General features: G+C 41.6%; 1 protein-coding gene across 1 annotated transcript in view; it reads left to right on the top strand.

The window, feature by feature from the left end:
* Window positions 1-23,183, top strand: part of PACS1 (phosphofurin acidic cluster sorting protein 1) — a 136,407-nt gene that overhangs the window by 1,407 nt on the left and 111,817 nt on the right. The gene's annotated exons all lie outside the window — the stretch shown is intronic.

Here is a 23,183-nt window from a genome sequence, read left to right on the forward strand (position 1 = left end):
GTTGGCTTGGAGGCTGACTGGCTCCTTACTCTGTCAGCCCTGTCTTGGGCAGATGGACGTGTAAGTGGGGTTGGGGAGCATTGTCTGGTTACATCTTCAACTCTTTATTTTTCTCCATGCCTCCCCCTTTATTCTGAATTGTTTCATGCATGCAAAATTATATATGTCCTAGAAAAGAATGTAAATAAAAATGACAAGAAGTACATCTCTGTACTTGACTCAGCTTGAGAAAGAGCATTACAATTGTGTTGAAGCCCTCGGGGTGCCACTTCCTGATCACATCCCCTTCTTCCCCCTACAAAGGTAAACATTATTCTGAATTGTGTGTCTATCATTTCCCTGTCTTATACAATTAGTTTTACTGACATATGTGCATCTCTAAGCTATGTTTTTTAGTTGTGGATGTTTTTGGAAGTTTATATAAATGCTGTCATACTGTATGTGTTCTGTGGCCTGTTTGTGTGTGTGTTTAAACTCAACATTAAGTTCGTGAGAATCATCAGTGTTGTATGGTGGCTCTAAATATTTTCACTAATGGGTAGAATTTCATTGTGTGAATGTATCATAAAGCTCCTTTTGATGAACATTTGGGTTGTTTCCTGTTTGTTAATACAAACAGTAATGCTGTAAATATTTTTGTCCAGGACTCTTGGTGCTCCTTGCAAAAGTTTCTTTAGGATGTCTTTATACGTAGGGGTGGAATTGCTATTTGAGAGATATACATCTGGAACATTTTTAGATAATGCTGAATTGTTTTCCATTAGCCCCTCTCTACTCTTCGTGTCCCTTGTGTTTCAGCGTTCACTTCACTGATTTATACTTTCTTTTTTCTCTGTCCTTTCTTCAGGGTAATCAGGAGCCACATTAGTTTAGTTAGGTTTGGCCAGTACCCTAACACACACCAGATGCAGCTGGGAGTTTAGTATGTGGTGGTTTTCCTCTCTTGGTCCTAAGCAGGCCTGCCTTTCTCTTTCTGTACAGGCCCATCTATAGTTGAAGTATTCTCATCTACTTCTTTCAAACATAAAAGCACTGGGTCCTTTCCTCCATGGGTCCAGTGTTAGTAATGCATGCTTGCCTGTTCTTCCGTCACATCTATCACTGTTTGACTGGTGACATTTGGACAGCTGCCTTCTCTAGCTTGTTAGATCAGAAAGGCGTGAGCCTACTGGCAAGAAGCTGCTGTGCAACCGAGGGGGATAAATAAAAACACTGATTGCTGTTGATTTCCAGTCTGTCCCTATTGGTCACTGAAAGGTCCACACAATAAATTATTAGCCAAAGAAACAGCCAGGCATCCTGATCAAATCAGTAATTGTTATGTTGACTTGGTGTGAGAGCCTTAGACTGTCTTGTTGTTTTCACCTGCAGGGAGCATGCAGTTCTGTCATGTCTACCAACCAATCTTTGGGATTGTCAGCTGTCCTGCTCTGACTTTTTTTTTAACCGGCACCCTTGTGCCTCCCAGCTCTTTGTGGAACACTTGTGCTCTTTGGAGCAGGCTGTTTTATCTGCAGGATGGAAAATAACACCCTGTGGGGAGAAAATGGCCTGCTATTGGCCCTTCCAGTGATTAGAGTCATCCAGTTAATTTGAAGTCTCCTTGGTATGCTTGTTCACATTGTTTGGAATGTATTGGCAGCGAGCACTCTGTATACAGCACGCTGAATATCGTCTAGGATTAACATTCTTGTCTTGTGTAACTCAAATGAGACACAAATGTATGATTTATATGCACTTGAGAAATGCACGCATGATTGTATGATCTAAGGTTGGATGTGTATAAAATGTCCTGGGATTCAGTCTTGTGAAATTGTCATCCTCTTCCTAGTGCAGAGAAGCGAGTTGAAAAGTCGAGTGTTAGGAAGGTCATGCTCCTTTTGTTGATCCCTGTAGGAATACAATTTACTTTTGGAAAAAAAAAAAAAAAACTTTTTCCTTTATTAGATGTTTAAATAAAGTTGTTGTTTCTCAGGTATGTACTCTGCTCTGACTTAACAGCTACTAAATTCTCTCAGAATCCATAGTATTTTTTTTTTTTACTTTTTATGAATGAAGAGCATACCTATAGTTGGCTTTAAAATAACTAAATTGTTCTTTTCATTGCCATTTTTACCAGCATTTTTTAAAATAAAAAGATCGTTTTTTTCCTGATAGTAGATTTTTATTCTCACAAGGAATTTCAAAATTTTCACTGAAATATAGTTGCCATACAATATTATGTTGGTTTAATTTGCATTTGATTTGACATTTGCATACATTATGAAATGGACACCACGATAAGTCTAGTAACCGTCTGTCCCCACACAGAGTTATTACAGTACTATTGACCATATCCCTTATGCTGTGCATTACATCCCAACGGCTTAAAATAAGATCAATACACGTCCATGATTAGAAATTCAAGCAGTACAGAAAGATGGAAATGGTAAAGGAAAGCCCCAGCCCTGTGTCTCTTCTCACTCCCCAGAGGTAATCATTGTGAAACACAGTTGACTGTTGAGATTCTGTCACCAGCAGGTAGGTCTGTTACAGTTCCATTATGAAATTCACAGATTTGGAAGTGGACGCTGTTTTCCCTCCACACTAAGGAGTGCTCCCTGGTCTGTGGTCCAGAGTATGGACAGTGGTGTGGCGCAGTCATAGGTACCAGGTGGCAAGATGCTTGACATTGAAGGCAGGGCTTTAGAGTCTCATTGACCCTTTCTCTTGGGTCTTTGTATGGTGACATTTCCCCTGATGTTCTTTTCTCTTTTTGAGTTGCTTAAGTAGGAGAGACTGAAAAATTATTCAATTTCCTAAGTGTACAAAATTTCCTCAGGGGTGTAAAACTGACTGTCAGGAGACAAAATGTGCTCTGCTCTATCACCCACTAACTGTATCACATTTGTCTTTGAGTACAGAGCACATTTGCGTATCCTTATCTGTGTGCTTAGGGAAGGAGTTCAGTGGTTATCAGTCACATTTCTCCTTTAGACCACATTTGGAAAAAAATTAAAAAAAGAAAAGGGGAGGTGGCCATGGCCAAGTTTGTGTGACTGTCCTGCAATAGAAGTGTTAATTTCATGAAGATACTTGAGGCCAGTTACCCCTCTAACCATGAAAGCACTGGGCAAGCCAGGATGTATTGCTGTATGTGCTTCCTGTGTGCTAGGGCAAACTCTCCCACACCTTAGCATTTTCATCCATTGATTGGGAATACTTTTACTTACTATCCATTCCAAGATGTGGGTGAAATAAATATAAAATAGGACCTATAGATCCACAGGAGAAAGTACTTCTTAAATGATAGATATAAAGTAAATGTAATTGATCAAATAAGAGAGAGCTGTTGAACTTTCTTTTATTTCCCTAGCGTTAAAAGTCTTGGAAGCAGGGCTTCCCTGGTGGCGCAGTGGTTGAGAGTCCACCTGCCGATGCAGGGGACACGGGTTTGTGCCCCGGTCCGGGAAGATCCCACGTGCTGCGGAACGGCTGGGCCCGTGAGCCATGGCCGCTGAGCCTGCGCGTCCGGAGCCTGTGCTCCGCAACGGGAGAGGCCACAACAGTGAGAGGCCCGCGTACCACAAAAAAAAAAAAAAAAAAAAGTCTTGGAAGCATATTTGTATCTTAGAAGATTTGAATTTCACATTGTGAGTGTTGTAATAGAATATGCTCTCTATCGGAGTAATATAATCCACTGTCCCTGTGGAAGCTCAGATTCCTTAAGTCAGAAAGAGAATGACTTTCACAGAGTCTGCCTTACATGTATTGATTTACAGATCTTTTGGACACATTAGTGGTTATGTGATTTCCTTTTAAGCTAGATTTCCAATTTCTTAGCTGAGCCAATAAGCTGCCACTGTTATTAAGGTTGGTGCCGTCTCTGTGTGCGCCAGGGAGGTGTAAGCCAGAAAGTGTTTGGGCTGTGTCTTTTCACTGCTTCACCCTAGGAGGCTTGTCCTGTTTTGGCCCGGACTTGAAGACTCAGTGGGTCCTCCGAAATTTGGAGTCGGCTTGGCTTGGACCTGTGGTGTCACATTCTGGGAGTACTTTGGGAATCCAGGGAAGCTGTGGGAATGATTGCAAGAGTTGGTCTTTTTCCAGTGTGAGTTCGGAGTGGTATTAAGGGCTCTTGCGAAAAGACAGAGTTTGAAGTTGGCCTTAAAATGTCTTTCAGAGCCCACTGGGCTGGAATTGGGCAAGGCGGTTTGGTTCTAGATTGGCGAGCCCTGACGCAGTCCTCCCTTCTCCAGGCCTAATTAAAGGAATAACCAGCATAACTTCAGAGGACTTCAGGGAACCAATGTGTGTGCCTGGGCACCAACTCTGGAGTCATTCACAGGGCAGTTATCTGATTAGAAAGCCTGCTGGACCTGCTTTCCCTTTTATGTTATTACAAACCAGAGAATAGCTGTAGTCACAGCTTAGGGGGCTGCTTAGGCAGACACGTGCCTGGCCTCTACCTTGGGTAGCGCAGTAGAGAAGGCCAGTAAATGATGATGTATTGTTGCTGAGCTTTTATAACTTCTAGAAAACAGTTACTTAAAACATTTTCTTTGACATTCAGTTATGTCTTAAGATCATAGGCTATTTCATCTTTAAAGCTGTGCTGTTCAATACAGTAGCCACTAGCCACACGTGGCTGTTTAAATATTAATTAAAATTGAATGAAATTTAAAATTCTCTTCCTTAGTTGCACTGGCCACATTTCATTTCACACCAGTCACGTGTGGCTGGTGGCTGCCATATTGGACAGGGCAGATCTAGAACATTTCCAGGACCACAGAAAGTTCTGTTAGATAACACTGTTTTAGAGAGAAAACTGCCTAAGTATGGGCATTTCTGGTATTAATATTTATGGCTTCTCCTTATTTGTTTAATTAGACTGAGTACTCAGTCTGTCCTCTTCCAAGTTATTTTAAAATGTCCCCTTTCTTCGCTATTCCAAGGGCCCATAAGTTTTCTTTTGTTAGTTTTCCCCCTTTAAGTGTTGTTACCTTCTAGTCTGTTCACTTTCTCCTGGAGGGAATTAGCTTCCTGGTGCTTCCCTGTCATTTTTTTCTCACAATTTTAGGTCTTAGTCAATATCTACAGAGAAAACTGTCTGGAGGCATTAACTCCAAAATGGTTTTGGATGGTAGGATTATGTGTGATACTAATTTTTGTCCTTGTGTATTTTTTGGTGATTTCCAGACTTTCTATAACAGACATGTATTACAGAAAAGACCAGTAAATGTTGTTTTAAAAATATATATTTAGGGATTTCCCTCGTGGCGCAGTTGTTAAGACTCTACCCTCCCAATGCAGGGAGCCTGGGTTCGGTCCTTGGTCAGGGAACTAGATCTCACATGCATCCCACCTGCTGTAACTAAGACCCAGTGCAACCAAATAAATGAGTAAATATTTATATATATATATATATATATTTAAAGATGCATATCAACTCTTCTCGGTTGTATACGTACCTCAAAGGAGGGAACCTTACAAATTTTATATCGCTATAAAGATGTAAAATATAGGATTTATTGAATGGATGAAGACATTGGGGGGAGCTGAGGTTTCACTCCACTCACCTTACTTTCTTGGTTCTAGAGTTGCTTGTTCATCTTTATTGATAGCAAAAATGGTGACTGGAGAATGCTCTAGCCTGCTGCCCACCTCATGGTGTGTGGATGGTGGGGCACAGGTGAGGAGGGGGGCATTGATAGAGGCACATTAGTTATTTGATGTTCGTGTAGCTTCTTTTATTTTATTTTTATTTTTATTTTTGGCCACACCGTGCTGCATGCAGGATCTTAGTTCCCTGACCAGGGATCGAACCTGCGCCCCCTGCATTGGGTGCGCTGAGTCTTAACCACTGGACCGCCAGGAAAGTCCCATGTAGCTTCTTTCAGATTGTAAAGTTTTTAAATACATTAAAGGTCAGAATATCTGAGTTTAGTTCTAGCTTCACCAATTTTTCTGACCCCGAGTACTGTTCTTCCTCTTTTCTCCTTGGAAGTAATGATCCTCCACGACTCTCAGATGAACCTGTGTTTCATTCATGCTTTCAGCACTTGCAGTTCGTTCTGTAAACAGAGGCACTAGGTAATATCCAGAGCCTATTTTGGCAAAAAAATTTTTTAGAACTGTGACAGACCTCTTAGCAGTTACACCCTGAGTGCTTTACCCTGTATGTTTTTTTAGTGACCTGGTGCAGGTATAGGTAGGCGTGAAAGGAGTGATGTTTTAAAACTTGGTTCCTATTACAGCACCTGCTCCTGTCTTCTTAGTCTGCAGACTCCTCCGAATGGCAGTCTGCCTCTCAGAGCAGTATTCTGAGCAAGACTCCCCCCAGGTAACAGTTTGGGTGTGGTAAGTGGAATGTTAATTGTCCCTGAGGAAATGTAGCCTGGTTATTGTGCTTACATGCAGGAAGGTGTTTTTTCTTTACAGTTTTTCTCCAAAACTCTGTGTGTGTGTGTGTGTGTGTGTGTGTGTGTGTGTGTGTGTGTGTGTGTGTGTCTGGCTTTGAGCTTCCTTTTGTTCCTTTTTTTATAAGTGAGACAGAGATTCTTTGTAGTGTTTTTTTTGTTTTTCTTTTTATAACAGTTTAGGAGAACACAAAAGGCTTAGAACATCAGTTGTCATTTATTTGGTCCCTCCTCCCAGACCTTTTCCTGTCTATGTTGTTTAGAAACACCAAGTGGCTTCAGGGGTTAGATAGTAGCTTTTCCCTCCCATGTCTGTGATTTACGGTGCCTGGAAAGCACATCGCACTGCCTCATGTGTAATTCTACCCATCCTCTGTGACCCTGATCTCCTCCCAGAAGGTAACCACTAGTAGCAGTTCAGAGTGATATGTTAAAATGAAAATCAGATCATGTCACTCCCCTGTTCATAATCTTCCCAATTAACTCATTTAGCAAATGCTTGTAGACCAGCCGTCATGTGCCACAAACAAAATCCTTGATCTCATAAAGTATACATTCTGTTGGGTGACGATAAGAGACCCTATCAAATAACTTTTCATCACACTTAGAGTAAAACCCTTTTTATGACCTAGGAGATACTTCGTGGTGGGACTCTTCCTGTGGCTTCCACCTCATTGCTACCATTCTCCCCATGCACACCTGGCTCTGGGCAAGTTGGGCCCGGGCACGGTCACCCTGCCTTTGGGCTTTTGCACTTGCTGTTCCCTCTACCTGGAATGCTGTGTCCCCAGGTCATCGTGTGGCTGGCTCCTGGGTATCATTCAGGTCTCAGCTGACCTGCTACCTTGGAAAGCTTCTCTCACCTGCCCATTCCACTCTGGGAGTTTATAAATCTTCTTCACACCAGTTACCATCATCTGAAGTAATCCTGTTCATTACTTCACATGGTAGTTACTTTATAGGTGCTTGATGGATACATTTGTCAATGAACAGTGCCTGTTTATTTGTAAAGTTCATTGAATGAAAATCTATCCTACACAATTCTTTCATTCAACAAATATTTTTTGAGTATTTCTATATGCCAAATACTGCTCCAGGTGCTGGGGAACCAGCAGCAAACTGGTTGACAAAGTCCATTCTCTCCTAGAGTGAACATTCTTGTGGGGGGAGACAGATAATAAACACGTAATTAGGTCTATAGTGAAGAGTCAGGTGGTGAGTAGTGCCATGATGAGAAACAAAGTGGAGTGTGGACTTGAGAGGGTTGGGTAGTGTGGTCAGAGAAGGCCTCTGGTGAGGTGCTGTTTGGGCTGATGCCTGGGTGAGGTGAACCAGACTGCTGAGCGTTCGCTATGTGCACAGCACCTCCGCAGGAAGGGAAGTCGAGGCCCAGGGAGGTGAAGGCAGTTCTGCAGGGCTCCCCAGTTTAGAATTAGGTGGAGGACTTCCCTGGTGGTGAAGTGGTTAAGAATCCGCTTGCCAGTGTGGGGGACACAGGTTTGAGCCCTGGTCTGGGAAGATCCCACGTGCCGTGGAGCAACTAAGCCCGTGCGCCACAACTACTGAGCGTGCGCTCTAGAGCCCGTGAGCCACAACTACTGAAGCCTGCGCGCCTAGAGCCCGTGCTCCGCAACAAGAGAAGCCCCCTGCTTGCTGCAACTAGAGAAAGCCCATGCACAGCAATGAATACCCAACACAGCCAAAACTAAAATAAATAAATAAATTAAAAAAACCCAAAACTTGGTGTCCCCTGAGCTCTGTCTGGTTCTCACGGTTGACAAATAATATTTAATGCTTTATACTTTCTAATGTTGGGATTACAGAATGCTGCTTTATTACCAAATTGTTGACAGTGAGAGGCTTTGTAGCACAGTGGCTACAGGTGTCATTTCTGGAGCCAGTTAGCCAGGATTTTAATCCTGACTCTGTTGTTTACTGTTTGAGTGACTTGGCCAAATTACTTAACCTCTCTAATGCTTCATTTTTCTCATCTTGTCAAATGGGCATAGTAATTGCCCCTACTGTTCATTTATTATGAGGATTAAATGAGATTAATACACTTTAAGTGCTTATGTGGCACGTAGAAAACACTTAAAAATGTTACTGTCACTCTTGCTGTCTTTATTGCCAGCCTAGCTTCTCTGTCTCTCCCCCACACCCCTCGAAAAACTGCTTTCTGTCTAGAATCAGGGCAACCTTGTTTATATTCTGATTTCCTCAGGGGGACCATTACAAGGTCTTGGGTTCACTTTGGCCACAGATCCTGCCAAACCCCAAAGCTTAATAGACTAGAAAGTCAAAGGAAAATATTTTGGTTCTCTGAAGCAGTGGCTGGGTCGGGATCCTGTTTCTACATCCTGCCAGCTTATATGAACGGAAGAGATGGTTCAGGCCCGGCCTGCAAACCACAACTTTGTTTTGAGCCAACTTGACTTGACAGCTTCCCTATTCTACCTGCTGACTTCTTTAGCTCCGCTTTGGCAGCCAGAAGAGCAACTAAACCGGTTTACAGCTAGCCATTTATCACCAGTAAAAGCTGAGCGACTCCTAGGAAAATGAGCATTTAAACGGAGTTGATCTCTTTTTCTTTTCTCCTTAAGCTTTCCTTTTTATGTCTCAAACTATAGAAAAACTGTATTCTACTTTTGTAGGAGAACCTGATAATACATTTAAGGCCTATTGTGAAACATTTGGATCTTGGTATACATGTCAGTTTTCTCCTTTAATAAGCACCAAGACTTTTTATCTTCCCATTTTGGTTAGAAACCCACAAATACATTTATGTGTGTCTGGTTCTTCCTTGAGAATATATAAAACACAGATTTACCGCTTCTCAAGTGCGGATGGTCATGATGAATGGGACCGTCATGGCGAACATCAGGGCTTGAAATGAAGAGTGTGGACCAGTACGTGGTGCGTAACTGTTTTTAAAGTCATATGTTTGCTTTTTTAGTTTTGTTTTTGTCTTCTCTTCTCCCTGTTGCTATCAATATGCCTTCTTTCTGCTTTGTTGCTTCTAATATTCCATGAGCTGAAGAATCATATAGTCAAATATGTTAAGAAGGAATGGGCTCTGAATGTGAGGCTGAGAGTAACGGGCAGTCTAATCTGAGACCGTGAGATCCACAGCGGGGCTGTTTGCTCACCTCTCGGGCCAGTTTGTGCTCTAGAGGTAGGCTTGCTGGTGAGTTGAGGGTGAGGGTTTAATCTTCTATTTAACTACTTAATCTTCTATTACTATTATGGATTAGTCAGTAAAGCCCTATATCTAGTGCTTAGTTAAATCTATTTTGATTACCTCTGGGCAAGTCACTTTTTCTCCTGATTTTTTTTACAAGTGGGGATGATACCCTTTTTGGCCTTGTTGATTTGTTATGCAGAGAAACAAAATATTCGTAAAATGTTTGAGCATCTGTATTCGTAGAAATCATTACCTTAACATCTTTGGGTAATGGCAGTGAAACTATGAATATGATGGTATAGTATTTGTAGGCCTGATTTACATCAGTCATCATTTACATTGTCTCTGCGAGTAGGTTTTTGTTTCGCACTTTCAGGTCGTATCCAATAGAACGTGGCAGCGTAACCTACCCTAAGTCTGTTGTTTAATAAAATTGTCTCCTCAAAATTAAAATACGTGGAAAGTAGACTACAGCATTCAGTCATCCATGCCATGTACTGTTTTTGCTGTGGATGAAAACGAATAAGCAACTCTGGAAACCAGCGTCCTCTGGGAACATAAAAGCTCAGTAGCTATTAATGGATTTAATTGTATTTCCACTCTGCCACCAAGATGTGCGATAAATTGTTTATGCCCTTATCTTTAATGGGGAGAATTGTTCATTAAGTGTATATGATATCATTATCCCTTTGTTTTTATTACTTGTGGATAATCCCCTCTTTCCTTTCTTTTAAAAAAAAACTTATGAAAAGGAGCAGCTAAACTGTTATTAAACATTGCCCATTAATCTTTTTGGTTGACTTTTCTCTCCGTGGAGGAAAAGGAAAGTGTCATCTCACCGGGAAAACAAATGCTTGGGTTGGAAATGGGACATGACCTGAACTAAGATTTGGCATAGGATTAGTTTGGTGTGCTTTGGACTTAGGCCAGCGATGTGTTTGCTTCTGTTCCAGGAGGGCCTCGTTCTCAGGCAGCCTCACTGATAAGTGAGTGCCATGTCTCCGTGTGCTGAGGCGTCGTCTGATTGGAGTCCATTTAAGAGAACGTTTTATAGAACGTTTGTGATGATGGCTTTATTGGGGTTTGGGTTTTGTTTTGTTCTGCTTTGTTTTGTTTGATGCTCATTCAGGTATTTCCTCCTATTCTTATAATATATCTGGAGGAAAAAAGTCAGCAAGTTGCTATCATCTCTTTAAAACCACGTGCCAAAAATGCTTTGGCTCTAGAATCTGGTTTCTTATTTGGCTTTACCTCACCGTGTGGGTTTGCCTAAGTCTCTGTGAGTCCTCTCCCTAATAGTAACTTCATTTAGTCGGCAGGTACTCACCGTGCAGAAACCGTATGCCTAGTCACCATTTTAGACACCGAGGAGAGAGTGCTTAATAAAACAGGCAAAATCAAGCTCTCCTGGAGGTTACCTTCTAGGGCCAGAGGGGGCAGCAGGCAATAAACAAATGAGTGAGCAAATGGTAGGGTATGTCTGTCATATGGGGAAAATTAAAGCAGGAAGGGGGTATACGTGAGGCAGAGAGTGTTACTGTTTTAAATAAGGTAGTTTAGAAGACCCCAGAGAAGGTGAGTCATCATGTGGGGCACACACTTCGGCAAGTCATTAGAGGGAACAGGAAGTACTAGTAGGTTCCAGGAATATCCAGGAGGCCAGTGGACTGGAGCCAAGGGAACAAGGTGGAGAGTAGTGGGAGAGAAAGTCAGAGAAGTGAAGGGACCGGATCTCGTAGGCCAATGTAGGACTCTGGCTTTGACCTTGAGTGAGATGAGGAAGCCATTGGGGATTTCGAGCCAGAGAAGAGGCATGGTAATGACTTACATATTAAAATAACCACTGGCCCTTGTGTGTAGCATAGCCCATAGGGAAGGGCAAGGGTGAAAGCAGGGAGTCCAGTTAGGAGTATGCAGATGATGTACTGGGAGTTGATGTTGCCTTCGGCCAGGGTGGTAGAGAAGATGAGAAGTCATCAGAGTCGGGTATAGTCTTTTCAAGCCTGAAGGATTTGCTTATGGATTACATTTGGGATATGACAAAAGAAAAGGATTCAAGGACAACTTCAAGGTTTCATTTAACCTCCTTGTGTCAGTTTTTCACTAAAAAAATGATAGTGATTGTCATCTGTTTATCATAAGTGACGTATGAGAATGAGATCTATGTAACAGAACTATTCAGAGCTCTTGAGGAATGTTGTTTGTTTCTATTTTTGCCATTTGTGATTAACTGGGAATAAATTTCCTTGGGGATTTACTGGGTGATGGAATAATCCATAGGTTGGCAACTGATTGTGTTAAAAATCTAGATAAATTCTTTTTATGCTGTAGGCCATGGTGAAGGTGTTGGAGCAGCAGAGTCCCAACGTCCCTAATTATTCTGCTGTCACATTTGCTTGGTCTGATATCTCCTCTGTGATCTTTACCTATTTGATGGCTTTTGGTGAGGGAGCTCTATTGCAGAGGCCATTAACAGCCATAGCACCTACCCTTTGTCACTGACCCGGTGGAACTGAAAAATAAAAAACATCTGTTTTTTTGTTTTTTTTTTAAAATGACTGGTTTGCTACAGCCGACAGCCTGTCTGTGCTTCCTAGGAGCTGCTCTATAAGGAGGAATCCTGCTGCAGAATGATCTAATTTGTGTAATCTTGAAGGTGGAGCTATTTTTGAAAGAGAACAGAAAAATAATGGAACCCTTTGCTTGTGAATGCCAAGATGGATCTTACTGACTTAAAAGGAAAAGGGCTCAGTTAGATCTTGTAGTTTGAACTCTAGTTTCCCTCTTGTCCTGCTCACCAGGTCTAGGCAAAATTTATAATAGATATATTTAGGTAATTGCTCTTGAAAACGGTAGCTGGGTTTTTCTTTTCTTTTTTTCAAAAACATTTTAGATAAATATATTACTTGTGATTTGGATAATGTGAGTAGCATAAAAGAGCATTTACCAAATTCAAGAATTAGAATTCTCTGTACAGTTATTTGATAGACTGATGGTTTGTAACTGGTTCTCAAAACTATCAGATTTTATGGCCCCTTTTCTATCCTGAAATGAAATTCCCGGATAATCAGATTTACCAGCATGTCTACAATGTCTTTTTTTTTTTTTTTTTTTTTTTGCGGTACGCAGGCCTCTCACTGTTGTGGCGTCTCCCATTGCGGAGCACAGGCTCCGGACGTGCAGGCCCAGCGGCCATGGCTCACGGGCCCAGCTGCTCCGTGGCATGTGGGATCTTCCCGGACCGGGGCACGAACCCGTGTCCCCTGCATCGGCAGGCGGACTCTCAACCACTACGCCACCAGGGAAGCCCTCTACAATGTCTTAACTGCACTATAAAGGAAAAATAAAAGGAAAGCTGTTTGTAATACAGTATGTGTTTCTATATGTAAATTCTCAGAAGACATGTGTAAGTGTTCACAGCACATTAGAAACCATAGCTGTCAGGTGCTTGCAGGTACACATCGCCTTATCTCTGTGGATATGGCTCCCATAAATAGAGACCGATACAGGTGTACTGCATGGGTGCCTCATGATATGAGGCAGTGCCATCGGTGATACAGTTTTCTAAAATGGTGGATAAATCTTCATCAAATTCTACACAAAACAAAATATAGTCTTTTCTCTGTTTACTGTAGTTACATTCCTGGAAAATCCAGTGTATATTGATTGGTGAAAAAATCAATTAAGTTTCTATGTAAAATCTATTTAAATCTAGGCTTAAAACATTATAAGCTGCTTTTTATTTACATACGTTTGTGTCTGGCAAGACCAAGGCAAATTTATTAGGAAGCTAATGAAACTTAAGTTTCAAGGTCCTTTATTTGCCTTAAATTCAAAGCAAATTTATTATGACGCTAATGAAACTTAAGTTTCAGGCTACTTCCGTGGCCCTGTACCTAATTTTTTTTTTTAACTTTTTATTCAAAAAGTATAATATATAGTACTTAGAAAAGGACACAAATAATAAGTACAATTGATGACTCTTTACAAACTGAACAAAACTAGCACCCATATCAGGAAACAACACAGTACCAACACCCCAGAACATTACCTTGTCTGCTTCTAATCCCTGCCTCTGCCCCCACCAAAGATGACTAGCATCCTAACATGTAAGAGCGTAAGTTAGCTCTGCCTGCTTTGGTACTTCACACCGTGTATACTCTTGTATCTGACTTCTTTTGGTCAACATGATGTTTGTGTGAATCAGCCATGTTGTCGCATATGGTTGCAGCTCATATATTCTTGTTGCTGTACGGTATTCCATGTGCGCATGTATCACAGGTTATTTAATCACTGGGCTGGCGGTGGTCATATAGGAGATTTCCCATATTGTGAATAGGGCTGCCATGGACATTCTCACCCGTCTGTCGGAGGTCACAAGCACTCTCGTACAGTTCATTTCGTTTCTCTTGAGAGGACAGCCAGGAATGCAATTGCTGGGTTGTGTGAGAGTTCCGCTTGGGTCAGATCGCTACCGTCAGTTGGGATTGTCTTTTGCGTTTCAGTTATTCTGAGTGGAGGTGAAATGGCTGCTCCAGTGGTGTTAATCTGCATTTCCCTCATGATGTTGGGAACCTTTTCATAAGCTTAGCAGCCGTCCGATATCCTCTTTTATGAATTGTCTGTTCAGGTAGTTTTTCTATTGGGTTGTCTGTTTTCATTGAATTGTAGGAGTTCTTTTTCTTCCAAATATCTTCTCATACTCTGTGGGCTTCCTTTTCACTCTTTCAATGGTGTTGTTTGTTGAACACAAATTCTTAAATCTGTCCAGTTTATCCATTTCCCCCTTTATATTTAGTGTCTTTTATGTCCTGTTTAAGAAATCTTAGTCCATTCAAGATCATGAAGAGCTTCTCTAACAGTTTCTTCTCAAGCTGTATTATTTTTCTTTCACATTTAGATCTATAGTCCATCTGGAATTGATATTTGTGTGTGGAATGGAGGCTTAAGATACACTCCCCCCACATGGATCTTCCATTACCCCTGTACCATTTACTTAAAAGATCATCTTTTTTGATGGAAATAAATGTTCTGTGTTTTGATTGTGATGGTGCTTACGCCATTTGTCAAAACTCATAAAACTGTACTCTCAAAATAGGTGAATTTTATTGTATATACATTAGACTAAAATTGGAAATAAAACAGAACAAAACTAAAAAAAAAAAAGATCATCTTTTTCCACTGCTCTGCACATCACCTTGATTGTAAATCACATGACATTTTACATGTGGGTCTATTTTTAGACTTTCTGTCTGTACCGTTGGTCAGGTTGTCCGTGCTTGTACCAGTGTTCCCCCTGGCTCTACTCCTTTATCTTTCCTTTATCTTTATAATAGTCCTATTACCTGGTGGCGTAAGTCTTCAACTTTGTGCCTTCATGATTGCCTTGACTTGTTTTTGCTCTTTCATTTCTTTTTGTTGCGGTACGCGGGCCTCTCACTGTTGTGGCCTCTCCCGTTGCGGAGCACAGGCTCCGGACGCGCAGGCTCAGCGGCCATGGGTCACGGGTCTAGCCGCTCGGCGGCATGTGGGATCTTCCCGGACTGGGGCACGAACCCATGTCCCCTGCATCGGCAGGCGGACTCTCAACCACTGTGCCACCAGGGAAGCCCTGCTCTTTCATTTCCTTAAAAATTTTAGAATCAGTTTTTCAATTTCCTTAAAAGTTTTTTGAGAATTTTATTAGGATTGCATTGACTCTGTGGATTAATATGGAGAGAATTGAAATGTTTAAAGTATCGGGTCTTTCAGTCCATGGATGTGTTATGTCCCTCCATTTATTTAGATCTTCTTTCACTGATTTTGCACTTTTAGCATAGAAGTATTGTAAATCTTTCTTTAGATGTATTCTTATATATTTGATATTTTAAAATCCTAGACCTAATTTTGTAACTGTAATTTTGCATGCTTCTCCTATAGAGGACCCTCCAGCTTGTGAAAGCTTTAGGCCCTACAAGACCTGGTTCTGCTCCTGGTCAGAACGTTTCCACTTAACGTGAATGTTGGAAATTCTGCAGGAAGCTAGTCATTTCTTAGTTGTGAGGGGCTCAGAGGAGTTGTGGGTTGTAGGAGGTCTGGCTTTCTTGTTTTTTCCACCACTGAATGTCAGTGAAGTCTCTAGTCACTGTGACAATCCAGAAAGCCCCCTGGAGGCGCTAGCACCACCATTATATTCCAGTTACGATAGTTACATCCAGATGATATAAGTGTGCTTGAGTATCTTCCAGTGTGTTTGGCTTTTTGTTTGTTTTAGGAAGAGACCTAAAGTAAACCAGCAATTTCAAATGTTGTCATCCCTAATCTAGACCTTAAAAACTAACAAATGATTAATCTTCACAGACTTCTGTTTGCACAGATAGGCTGGTAGAGTGGATTGAACACTGGACTTGGAGCCAGAAGAGTTAAATCCTTCCTTGAACAAAAACTGTGATTTGGGGTTGGTTACCTTTTGAGCCTCCATCTCATCAGAATGGAAAGAAATAAAAAAGACTGTCCAGCTGACTACCCAGGGTTGTTGGGAAGAACAGATGAAATAATTTATAGATGCCGTCTTAAGTCTTAGAGTACTATAGAAAAGCCATTGAGTCAGTCTATGAGTTTGCTAACTTCAGTTTTTGCTGGAGCTGTAGGCAGAATTACCAAGACGAAGTCTCCTAAACGGTATGGATCTGCCCAGTCCGGGGTTCTTTGAGTTTGGTCACTTTAGAGATAACTTATTCATGGAAAGTGGTGTCTGCTTTTTAAAAGCTCTGTGTTTATAGGAAGGCAACAAGAGCACTACTCTGTTGGGATTCCTGTGTCTTAATTCAAATTCTGGTTTTCAACATGAAAGTAGGCAAACCACTCACTTTCCATTTCCTTCGTCATCTTACTGCTTAGAAGTGCTTTGAGGATTCTGGTAAAATTTAAGCAAATTTTATGTTCCTCAGTGAAAGTTTCCATGTGAATATAGGTGTTACATTATTATAATTAAATTCTCATTCATATTAATTCACTATAACCCTGGCCTTCCAGCCAGTGGATTGAGAAATCCCTGGCCTCTTACTGGATGAAAAGGTGATAAGATTTTGGAATGTAAGTTGTGAGAGAGGAAGGATACTGTCTCTGCAGTTTTAACATGGAATATACTTAATACTCGTATGAAACTGAATTACAATGTGAACTCCTCACCCCTTCCCATAACTAAGTCTCCGTAGTACCTCTGGAATGCACCTTCTCATACAGACTGATGCTCGTTTGAACTGCATTTTGGTTTCATTTGAAGTTTCCACATTTGGTTATTTTCCATCCTGGTTTTATTTTTTTTACTAGTCCACTTCCCCTTAATAGTTTTCTTCCCCTTGTTGTTGTATTTATTTCTAGTCAAAGTTGTACATATATTTTAAAGAGTCAAGTAGTTCTACAAGGCTCCTTTCAAAAACAATCTTTGGATAGTATCCGGTGAATTCCAAATGTGGAAGATTGTTTGGCTTTTTCACCATCACCTCATTCTCCCAATAAAATTGTAATTTTGGTTATATTATTATTCAGGACTTTTATTATTATGACCGTAGAAAGGCAAGTCACTGTTAAGCCATGTAGCCAACTATGATTTTCCTTTCCTGGCCAATTTTTAGTTTTTCCAAGCATCCATAATCATCTTTTTAGTTTTGTTTGATTAATAGCTAATGTTAACTGAATACATAATATGCACTAGGTGCTGCTCTAATTGCTGTCCATGTGTTAATTCATTTGATTATCAGATAGGTAGAGGTGTGCAAAGGGGTTAGGTAACTTGCTGAAGAAAGCTGCATTGCCAGAGTTCGGACCCTGGCAGTCTGGCCTCAGGATCTATGCTCTTAACTACTGTGCTACACTTTTTTCACCATCTATTAATATGCACTTAAAACATTTTTTTAACTGAGGTAGAATTTGAATGCAGTGAAATGCACAGATCTTGGGGTTATAGTTGGATGAGTTTTGACAAACATACACATTCATGTAACCAACACCTTAATCAAGAATGTTTTTGTCACTTCCAGTCATTCCCCACCTGTCATAGGCAGTTACTCTTCTGGTTTATATGGTCATAGATTATGTTTGTCTGTTCTTGAGCCTCATATAAATGGAATCATATATATTCTTGTGTTGACCTTCTTTTGCCAGATTCATCCATGTTGTGTGTTAGTGGTTCATTATTTTTTATTGCCAACAAATACTACAATTTTTTTAATCTATTCTCCTGCTGATGGACATATGGGTTGTGTACAGTTTTGGGCTTTTCTTTATAAGGCTGCTATGAATGCTCTTGTACAAGCCTTTTGTGGACTTACATTTTCATTTCTTTGGGGATAAATATGTAGGATTGGAATGGTAGGACTTAGTGTAGGTTTATGCTTAACTTTATTTTTTATAGTATTTATTTAATTTATTTTTATTTTTGGCTGCGTCAGTTCTTAGTTGCAGCATGCGGGATCTTCGTTGAGGCATGTGGGATCTTTTCTCGTTGCGGCATGTGGGCTTCTCTCTAGTTGTGGCGTGCGGGTTTTCTCTTCTCTATTTGTGGCGTGCAGGCTCCAGGGCGCGTGGGCTCTGTAGTTTGTGGCACGAGGGCTTAGTCGCCCCGCAGGCAGGTGGGATCTTATTTCCCTGACCAGGAATCAAACGCGCGTCCCCGCATTGCGAGGCGGATTCTTTACCACTGGACCACCAGGATGTCTCTGTGCTTAACTTTATAAGGTGGTTGTGTCAGTTTACATCCTCACTTCCTGTGGCAGATTCTAAGGTGGCCCCCGTGATCCCTGTCCCCTCACATTTATGCTTTAGTGTAATCCCCTCCCTTCGAGCGCGGGCGGGACCTGTGACTTGCTCCTTCCTAACAGAAGATGTCAGAGGTGATGGGATGTACGTGATTATGTTGCATCAGACTGTAGTGCCCACCCTGTGAGGAGACTCCCTTGCTGGCTTTGGAGAAACAAGTTACCATGCCGTGAGCTGCCTATGGAGAGGGCCATGTGGCAGGGAGCTGGGGGCGGCTTCAAGTCCACAGCCAGAAGGAAACGTGGCCCTCGGTCCAGTAGCCCACGAAGAACTGAATGCTGCCAACAAGGAGGTGAGCTTGGACACGGATCCTACCCAATGCAAGCCGCGCGTGAGACCACAGCCCCAGCCGCGCGTGAGACCACAGCCCCAGCCGACACCTTAATTGGAACCTTGTGGAGGACCCAGCCCAGCCACGCCTGGGCTTCTAACCCGCTTAAACTGGGAGATGATTAACATGTGTTACTGTGAGCGGCTAAGTTTGTGGTGAAATTGTTGTGCAGCAGTATACAGAAGGGCCTGTTGCTGCGCATTTCCACCAACATTTAATTTTGTCAGTCTTTTTAATTTTAGCCATGTGAATGGGTATGAAAAGTTCACTCCTTGTGCTTTTAATTTGCATTTCCCTAATTAATAATGACATTGAATATCTGCTGATTGGCCATTTGGATATCTTCCTTTGTGAAGTATCTATTCAAGTCTTGCCTGTTTTATAAATTGGTATGTTTGTCTTTTAATAATTTATTTGTAGCAGTTCTTTATATATTACAGATAAGTCCTTTCCAATGTAGGTCTGTGCATGTGACTGTGTGTGTGTGTGTGTGTGTGTGTGTGTGTCTCTGATAGATGTTATTTTCTTCCAGTCTGTGACTGGGAGGAACTCCCACATCCCTCTCACCTCACCCATGTTCCCAAACTTTTTACATTTTTCCACATTTACTCTACTATGCTAGCTTTCTCTAAATTAGTTTTTCTGAGCCATTTGAGACCAAGTTATGTACATGATGCCCTACCACCCCCAAATAATTCCCTCGAATCAAGTGCACTCTTAAATAACTAGTACACGCCCTCTAAGTCAGGTAATTAGCACTGATAAAACCCTTTTCTCCAATCCATAGACCCCAATCACATTTTGCCAGCTGCCCAGCAATACCTCCTTTTGGTTTTGCTCCAGGATCCCACCAAGGAGCATGCATTGGATTTAGTTGTCATGTCTTTTCTTTTTTCTTTTTTAATATTTCATTTAATTTATTTATTTGGTTGCTCCAGGTCTTAGTTGTGGCAGGCGGGCTCCTTAGTTGCAGCTCGCTGGCTCCTTAGTTGTGGCATGCGAACTCTTAGTTGCGGCATGCATGTGGGATCTAGTTCCCTGACCAGTGATTGAACCCAGGCCCCCCTGCATTAGGAGCACGGAGTCTTACCCACTGCGCCACCAGGGAAGTCCCCTGTCATGCCTTTTCGTGTCCTCCAACCTGGGATAACCTCTTAGTCTTTTCCTGTCATTCATGTCCTCAGCTCGTTGTATGTTCAGTAGGATGATCTGCAAGCTGAATCTATTCGTATTTCCTTGTGACCAGGTTGTGATTTCTTGCCAAAAATATCACAGAAATGATGCTGTGAATATTCTCAGTACATCACATCAAGGAACACATGGTGTTAACCGGTCCCGTTACCGGTGATGTTAACCTTGATCATCTGGTCATGTTGGTGTCTGTGACGTATCTCTACTTTTCTGCAGTGTAAAGTCATTGCTTTTCTTTTTGTAACTGATGAGTATTTTGTGTGGAGACAGTTTGAGATTATGCCAATATTCTGTTCCTCGTCACACTTCGAACTTACCAGCATTAGTGTCTTCCCTAAATCAGCAAGCACTATGTGTTTGCCAAATGGTGATTTTTTTTTTGTTTCCATTATTCCTTCTACATTTATAAATTGTTCTATTGTAAAGATGAGCCTTTATCATCTCCTTCCTCCCTTCCTCCCTCGCTCCTTTTCTTCCTTTCAGTATGGACTTATGGATTTGTGATTTATTCATTGTGTTGTAATTTACTAGTGTTATTATTTTGATTTATTTTGATGCTCAAAGTACTCCAGATTTGGTCAGTGAGAGCTCTTCCGAGCTGTTTCCCTTTTATATGTTCTTTGCATTCTTTGAACACTTGTAATTTTCTAGAACAAGATGTTCCAGGCTTATCTTGTGTTTTCTCTGCCCTGGCCGTGGAATCAGCCATTTCTCTAAAGAGTCCTGGTTCTTTTAGTGGAGGATGGTATTTAGAAGCCAAGATTGGAGGTTTGTTGTGCTCATTGTTACAGGATGTCATTACTTCTAGGTGCTCTCAGAAAACAGAGCCTGGGGCTTCCCTGGTGACACAGTGGTTAAGAATCCGCCTGCCAATGCAGGGGACATGGGTTAGAGCCCTGGTCTGGGAAGATCCCACATGCCGTAGAGCAACTAAGCCCATGCGCCACAACTACTGAGCCTGCACTCTAGAGCCCATGAGCCACAACTCCTGAGCCCGCGTGCTAAACTACTGAAGCCCGCGCACCTAGAGCCTGTGCTCCGCGACAAGAGAAACCACTGCAGCGAGAAGCCCGTGCACTGCAACAAAGAGTAGCCCCCCGCTCGTCACAACTAGAGAAAGCCCGCATGCAGCAACAAAGACCCAATGCAGCCAAAAATAAATAAATAAATAAATTTATTAAAAAAGAAAAAAGAGAACAGAGCCTGGAAATGTAAGTATGTATCTATAGCACATACCCGCCTTCCCCTCCCCCACCAAAAACACACACACACACTCTCTATTTCTGCAGAGAAACCGTATGTTTTTTTTAAAACTGTAAAAGACCCAGGAGTTCAAACTAACACCTTCATTTCCAGTATAATACCTCAAGGTTCTCTCCAGCCCTACCCTTTTCCATGTTTGTTAGTACCTTTTCCAATTTCAAAAATATACCAAAGTAGAGAAAATGTGTAATGAATCCCTGTGAACTCATCACCCAGCTTCATTATCAGCTGGTTGTTTCATCTGTATCCCTACCTCCCACCCCGACTTTCACTCCCAGATAATTGAAGCAAATCCCAGATGTCGTAGGATTTCTTCTATAACAATTTCAACATATACCTCTAAGAGGTAAGGACACGTTTTAAGAGTATATAACGCAATACCTTTATCCCTCCTAAAATAATTTACGTTTTAAGAGTATATAACAGCGATACCTTTATCCCGCCTAAAATAATTAAGTCCTTAATATTAACTACTTACAGCCAGTTGAGCTGGACTTCACAGAGAGAAGATTTAATAGTGGGAGGAAGAGAATTCAGGTTGAGGGAAATGTGGGTAAGTGACAGGGGTTACAAGTCTGGTTTAGGGCTGCGGCAATGGAAGTGGAAAGGAAATGGCAGATATGAGTCATTGTGGAGGAAAAGTCAATGGAATTGTCACATTGCAGACAGCAGGTGTCTCTTCCCTCTGTTTCTGGTTGACAGTGTTTGAGTGGGCGTTTTGAGCCGTATAGAACAGGGTCAGCAGACCGAGTCCTACCTTCAGCTAGCGTTCGTAAGTAAAGTTTTTGGGCACACGGCCACATCCATTTGTGCACACGTTGTCTACAGCTGCTCTCGCCCTGCAGAGGCAGAGTTGAGTGACTGCAGCAGATACCCCATGACCTGTGAAGCCCCAGATATTTACTGTCTAACCCTTTATAGAAAAAGTTTGCTGACCCCTGATCCAGAGGAAACTGGGTCCTGGGTTTAGTGCTGTCAGAAGGCTGTGTTGAATGTACTGGTAAGGAGCAGCTGTGTTTGTGATGTATAGGAGTGAGAAGGCTGGGAGTTTGCTTTGTTCTGTCTTGATGATTCACTCTGTAGCCTGAGAAAGCAAGTTTCTCTAAGAATCTCTCTGCCTGTTTGCCTGTTATCTTATTTATTGTCTTTCTCTCCCACTAGTCAGGGATTTTTTCATATTTTGTTCACTACTCTATCCCCAGGGCCTGGATTAGCGCCAGACACTTAGCAGGCACTCAGTAAACAATTATTGAATAAACAAGTCAGTGCATTAGTGTTTCTGCTCCTCTTCTGCATTAGACACATTTGGAGCTTCTTGGGGGATAAGGATGATGTATTTTTAGGTGACAATGATGCTATTATGTAAATCCATTATAATTTTCCCCCAACAAAGTTTAGAAAAGTGTTCATCAATACAATGGCGTGTTAAGCAGCAAGTAAAACTAGTAATTATGAAGATTGTAGAAATGTGGGAACGTGTTTACAATGGGTCAGAATCTTATGCACACTGCCTCTCTAAAACATAGATGAATGTGGGCAAAGGCTAGAAGAAAATGCAAAAATGAAATCATTGTTTTAAGACAGTGGATTTTTGGGGTGGTTTTTCTCTCCAGATTTTTCTTTAATACTGTTGTGTTCTCATATTTTCAATAATGATTTTAAAAATATATAATTTTTCTGTGCCTCTCCGCCCGCCCCATACATGTACCTCTGCACCATGTCCAGAAATATAACCTTTAGCTTGGGTCACAAATAATGCAATAATCAGAAATTAGAGTTAGTATTGGAAAGGTTGGTGGGCATTATGGCTGAATGGTCCACTTTATCCCATGGTAAACTGCTACGGTATACTTCCCAGCAGGACATGCCTGTAAGCATTCTTGGTTAGAGCCTGATTTGGGTTTATATGTAAGCTTACATTTAGACAAAAGCCCTTTTATTTGAAATGGAACATGAACAGGCATGGTGGGAAGGAGTGGTCTGGGTGAGAATGTCTTATGTTTGCGTTTTCTCAAAGCAGTAC

This window comes from Phocoena phocoena, chromosome 8 (genome assembly GCF_963924675.1).
Source record: "Phocoena phocoena chromosome 8, mPhoPho1.1, whole genome shotgun sequence".
Taxonomy (NCBI): Eukaryota; Metazoa; Chordata; class Mammalia; order Artiodactyla; family Phocoenidae; genus Phocoena; species Phocoena phocoena.